Source organism: Amaranthus tricolor, chromosome 13 (assembly GCF_026212465.1).
Source record: "Amaranthus tricolor cultivar Red isolate AtriRed21 chromosome 13, ASM2621246v1, whole genome shotgun sequence".
NCBI classification, from domain to species: Eukaryota; Viridiplantae; Streptophyta; class Magnoliopsida; order Caryophyllales; family Amaranthaceae; genus Amaranthus; species Amaranthus tricolor.
In genome coordinates this window covers 8587966-8594612 of record NC_080059.1, presented here as the reverse complement: position 1 = coordinate 8594612, position 6647 = coordinate 8587966, and the positions used below count along the sequence as shown (strand labels likewise).

Here is a 6647-nt window from a genome sequence, read left to right as displayed (position 1 = left end):
TTTGCGGTTTGAATTTCTTAGCTTTTGATCTACAAATTTTATGTTGTAATTTAACGTTTTAAGAGTGATAAGGGTGTTATTTAGTGAGGTTGGAGCGTATGTAATAAATTTTAAGTCCAGGACAAAATCATAAATTTATTAAAATAAGGGTGACGATAAAATAAAAAAGTGGGTATGGTTAAGTATTGTTTAAGTCTCATGTTACAACTCACTAAGGTTCAGGCGGCCATGGAAGGGTGTTGTACCTCTGCCGATTCTCATCTGACGGAATCCATTAGCCATTGCACTGCTTCCAACTCCTTCACTAACCTTCCTTCTCGTGGTGTAATATCTTCCACCGTTTCCTCTTCTAATGTGGTAATTCTTTCTATATTTATGCCCTAATTCCTAATTATCAGGATGCATGTGGATCATCAACTTCTGCTTCATTCAAAGTTTGAGTTTGAAACATAGCATCAATTTTTAGGATTCTGCAAACGTTATGAATTCTGTATAGCCTCTACAAAAACGATGCCGATTACACAAAACATTGTGTGACATAACAGCAATTTATCAAGTCACTACAAATGTTCAATTTTTAGGAATCAATTTATTATGCAAATTACTTTCCTTCTCCGTTTCTCCTCACCTCCCTTGTCTCTTGAATGTTCATGCATTACCTTTATGTTATGTTTATTTAAGAAAATTAGAAGTTTTCTATGCTTTTCTACCTGATAATAATGATATAGAAGTGTTCTTGTTTGCCTTTTGGTTAAACATATTGTGGTATCTTTATTTTAGGGTTTTGAATTTACTCAATAAGTTACTAGATTATGAGCAATTTGAAGTGATATCATAGGTAGTATTCATGTCACTTTGTTATGTTTTACAAGCTCTGATTGAAAATTGTGTCGCAACAGCTAAAATCTGCAAAAGTTTGTACGTGGACATTAAACAACTTTTTTTTTATCAGAGCCCATATGTCGTTCTCAGAAGCCCTTGCAATGATCTGTCTGTATTCATCATGTAATCAAATTATTATGAGAATGCAAACTTCATTCTCATTGTGTTGCCATATTGGAGCATTAGTTAACAAAAGACTTCCGCCCTTTGTCCTCGAATTCTGGATGATGTTACATGTCTGATATACACAAATAAATTCAAGCAGGCCAAGTTTAATTAAGGACATCTTATTATCGTAACTTACTTTATTTGGTTCTTGTCTCTTCCTTAATTGTTGGTTCCTAGAACTTGGTTATCTTGTCTAGCTTCATTGGTAATATTGTTGTACATCTATAGTTTGTTTTACGCTTTTTCTCTTGCAATCAAAGACGTTGAAGCATAATTTATAACCCTTAGGCAGTATTTTGTGTTATTATGGCATATTTTTCTCTGGTGCTTCTTTGAGGGTTATAGATTTCGAATTATTCTAATAGGAGTATATAACAATCTTTTGGTATGTTTTGGTTATGATTCTCCATTTGTTGATAGCTACTTTAAGTTCTGAGCCAAACTGCTAGGGACATCTTCAATTGAGGCATAGTATCTTTGTGTAAATGCTTTGCATTTATTTTATTGATCGATTATGTTGAAATTGATTTTAAGTGATTTTGCGAAATTCCCATTTGTTTGTTGAAAACTCTTTGTAGGGTGGGATATGAATATACATCTGTGATCATGAGACAACTCCCCCAGGTATGTATTAGCATTGTGTCTTAGCTTGCATGATGCTGTCATAAAGTTAGTTTGGGGAATGCTCCCATATTTCACCTTATTCTCATTAAACTCAGTTTGGAATTAGGTTGTGTTTACAAGTGATACTAATTTTTGAAAAGAAACAATCCTTTAGAACATAATTAAAAGTTTGAAATTGAATTAATGCTATTACAAATCATTAAAAAAAGGGCATCACAGTGTACAAAGCATCCCCGCAAAGGTTCCCATCAAGAGGCGTAACCTAGGAAAACCTTTGCATTTTTGCAAGAGGCGAACTGTTGCACCAAGACTCCACTTCACTATTATTAGCCTACTCCTATATCGTAAGCAAAGAATAAGATGATGAAATACAATGATGGATTACGATGATGAAATGCAAACCTAATCTAGGATCCATTTGTGGTAGACATCATTCTTCAACTTTTATATCTCTTCCACTAAAAGTTTTACAGGAATGACATTAGCGATTCAATCAACAAAAAAACTCTTCCACCAAAAAAAAAAAACAATGAAGATGTCAAAGAGTGTGGAAATCGTTTAATGTTCGTTGTCAACTAAATCACGCTACTTGATGGAGAACTTCCAAGCCTAAGGGTGACTAGAAATGAAATAAAAAATCTACATTGATCTTTTCTATTATTTGAAATATAGAATGAACAATTAAATAGGCATACAAATACTACTTATTAAGCTAGAAAATAGGATAGTGCAAGTAGTTAAAGACCCATTACATGATAATGTTCCTAAAAAATCCTAGCAAAAGTAATTAATAAATTGCAGACTTAATACTACTAATTCTTAAAAGTAATTGCCTTTACAATATAAATCATTAACAAATATTTTGACAATAATCATCTAACAGAATAATCATGAAATTGAATACAGAAACTCCTCAGTTAAAAGGATTTAATCAACACATATTTCAAGAATGATAAATAGAGTAACAAAGAGGACTAAATGTGGCATCAACATTTTGAGTGACTTAGAGGTGAATTTGTGTGGAAAAGAAGGCATAGATTGCTGTTAGAGAAGAAGTGCTCAGGAATACATGAACTTGAAAAATAAAATAAAATTGAGGGTTTGTTTGGTCTTATGAATGTGACTCCTTATCACATCAATGGTATGGTGATCTATTTCATAAAGTATCGAAGAATATGTTACCCTTCAGATTTACCCTTATCACATCAAAGAATTAGAAGAGTGTAGCTATACGAAGTATGTTGTTCGTACTCCTCTGGAAGTTTATGACATTGTTACCCTTCAGATTTACCCTGCTCTTCGATGAATGTGAACTCTCTGTCAATGCTTATATCGTCCTCTTCAATGTCTTCTCCGATATCTTTGCCTTTTACAGAGTTCACATTCAAGAAGAGGATTAGGAACGGTATACTGCAGGGTGCAGAGTGACACTTTTATGATTCTTTAATTATTTTCCTTGTTGACGTTGAAATCAAATCATATTTTTCGACGCTTTAGGAAATAGTTGAAAATACTATTGATGCGATGAAGAGTCACATTACTAAGGTCAAACAAACCCTCCCTGTCTTTTAAAAACTATACTCTCTGGAACAGTTCTTTCCTCTTAGCAATCTATGCCCTTGTTTTTCACATGATTTTGCCTCTGAGTCATTCAAGGTGTTGCTGCCACATTTGGTGCAAAAGAAAGAACTATAATCTTTGTTAATTAAGTGACGGGTCTTAAATTTTGCGTTGATTAAATCCTTTTTAAGTTGAGTCATTCACAATTTTTTTATGCAGAGAACCAAGTAATAAAGACAGATCAACATATTATATATTTATATTGATCAGAGCACTCACTTTAAAGAAGCAATCTGGTGATGCAACTGATAGCTCAAGAAAAAGGTGCTCTGTCTTTAGCCCTTCTTCTTCAAGTGTATTTAAGCTCAACTTTATGAATTTTTTTTGGGGTGCTGTTTGCATATCTCCATCAATCTTTACATGTACCTTTAAAATTCAAAACCTTGTTTCTTTTTATGTGGATCAGATTTTTTTTACTTCACTTCTACTGAATTTGTAGAGCATCTGATAGAGCTGCTGATGGAAGAATTCCAGCTAAGAGGGCAACGATTAATAGCCCAAATAATGCTAGACAGAGTAAGTGCTGTTTGTTTTACTGCATAGCCTTTACATCAGACATGCCTGCTTCATAATTCTGAATTAATGGATGGATTGTTTTATTCCTTTTTTTTTTTTGACATATTCTGAACTTTGATGTACTAGCTAAATTTTGGAGATGATTTGACTAATGAAGTTTGCAGATGTCATGTGCATTGACTTCTACTATTAATGTTAATTTTTAGTTATGTATGTGTGTGTATCTTATAATAAGCATATTCATATCTGCTGCATTTTATTCCAAGTAAGTTTGAGATGTTGTGGTTTTGTGGCTGTTATTTGCTTCTGCTCCTTGATTTACAGGAGGTTGCTATCAAATCTTTTTCATGCTTGAACTTATGTTATTGTTAGGATGTATGTTTGATTTAGTAGTGCTCCCTCCAATGTGTTTTTGGAATTTTAACTTGTTACTAAGAAAAATTAAACATTACTCCTTCTGTCCCCATGAGAAAGCACCATATGACTCAAATACGTGAGAGTTGTTTGCATGACAATATGGTGCGTTCTTATAGGGACAGAGGGAGTATTAGGGACGGCATCAAAGTTGATTCTAGAAATGCCCTTGAGCCTCTTCTTTTGTAGGTTCGTTATTTTAGTATTTTTGGGCATTGTATTTGCACTATTATGGGTATGATGTCCCCGATTTCGTGACAAACAAATCAAGCCACAATAGGGATATGAATTTACTAAGTCAAGTTTTAACTTGCAATATTGCCAAAAACTGATGTTAAGGCAAATATCCTCACTAAATATTGACCTCACTCTGAATTTTGGGATATGTTCGTCTACACTCAAAGATTTGAAAGTATCTTGAGTTCCTCTCACGCACTATAGTCTTTGATTTTTATTCACTTTGTTACTCTCAAGTGAACTCACAATGAGCTTTTGTTAATGAATTGCATAGGTATTTGAAAGTTAATAGGAGGTTGAATACTCTCTAGAGGGGGGGTGAATAGAGAGTATGGGCTTTTTAAACTTTTCTGGCAGTTTGTCTCAAGAGTTTGAGGAGACTGTCAAAACTGTCTTCTGGAACAGTTTTGAGCCAATTCGTAAACTATAACGTATGTGCGGAAAAATAAACTTTAAAGTATAACACACGATATGTTAACGAGGTTCGGTTCTAACCAACCTACTCCCCGCCTATGGGTTCTCTTTCAACCCGTAGGATTTCAACGCCTTTTATTAATCCGACTTTAATACAACCAAGAAGATCTCACTATCTCCTCTCACCACGTTCTTCCCCTTGAAGAACCGTATTACAAGTCCCTTTAATAAAAGCAAAATCCCAAATCTCACAATAGAGATTCACAAGTTGAACACTTTGAAAAGTATTCTTGATTAGGCGTATTAAACTTAATCTAACTCTTTTTGAACTCTTAAGCCTATTACAAATGTAAGAGCTAGATGAACTAAGAATTACAACTCTTTAAACACTTAGAGAAATCTTAAATCAAGATAGAAAGTTGTAAGAAAAGGTGTATCAAGATGTTGTCTTAGTTCTGGACGGAAGCCTCATATATATAGTGTACGCCTCAACACATCTTCAAAAACAAGAAGGCTCCTATCCGTTATTTTCTGTTGACCTGGTCTTTCAGCGCCTGACTTCAAGATCTTGAGGTTATCTTCAAACTGACGTGTACTAACAGCTTAATAATAATTTCGTCATTGTGTTTGTAATTGTCCAATGCTATGCTGCCATGTTAGTACTTAAACAAGATATTGAATAATAAGCATAAACCAGATTTATCAACATTTAAATAACCATTTAAATTAATTCCTATTTTTTAGGATCGCTATTTACTATTTTTAGCATAAATTCAACTTTTATCCAAATAATAGTAAATCTAGATCTTGCTTAAATATAGCCGTGTACAAATAATAATAAAACATGTGTACCTTGTACTATATTTAATTATCAAATTGATTTTAACCACATATTTTAAATCTAAGTTTAAATATAAAATATTTAAACGTTAAGCAACAACGTATAACAAAATATTTAAACTTTATTCAAATAATATCCAATGTTAATTTTAATGAACCTTGACCTATTAAAATATTTCAAATATAATTTCAAGGAACATTGACCTATTAAAATATTTCAAATATAATTACGAAACTAACCTGATTAAGAACGTAATTATCTTCAAGACTTTGAAACACATTTCAGAACTTATAAAATCACTTTAAAATAAACTTAAGTTCTTTAAGCATATTCCATCGACTTCTTTCTTAAAAATATAAATCAAATGTGTATCAAATATGATTTTAAACTTACTTAAACAATTAAATGTAATTACTTAATTTATTTGTTTAAACAATATGTGTTTTGAATTATCATCATCCAAGAGAATTAAGTCTTTAATCTTTCCTTATTATTTAAGAGAGTTGAGTCTTCAATCTCCCCCTTGATGAAAGTCAAAACCATATTTACCTAAATCATATTTCTAAGTTATAATGAAATGAAAAGCACGAATAATAATAATATATAAAAACATTTTCGAGACTTTATCATTTTTCAGAAACATTCTTCAAGATTTTAAGATCAGTTTCAAAACAGAACTATGTTATATCATTACAGTCATGACATGATTATTAAGTATTATGATCATGAATAATAATCTATAATCAGCAATCAAATATCAAGTTATGCAACTAAATTTTCATATCTCCCTTATTAAGCATGAATGTTAAGCATACAGAACAATTTATCAGAGCAAAACATTTAAGCAAAACATTTAACAATTTTTCAGAACATAATATATCAGAACATGTATAAGCAAGCAATCATGCGCAATCATGCAAAACATTATCAA

At 32.1% G+C, this 6647-nt stretch overlaps 1 long non-coding RNA gene across 1 annotated transcript; it reads left to right on the top strand.

The window, feature by feature from the left end:
• Positions 1 to 210: 210 nt before the first annotated feature.
• On the top strand, positions 211 to 5862 carry LOC130797923 (uncharacterized). Its single transcript, XR_009038992.1, has 4 exons — positions 211 to 357; positions 1629 to 1674; positions 3454 to 3558; positions 3734 to 5862. It is a non-coding gene; the product is annotated as an uncharacterized LOC130797923 (long non-coding RNA).
• The last annotated feature ends 785 nt before the right edge of the window (positions 5863 to 6647 follow it).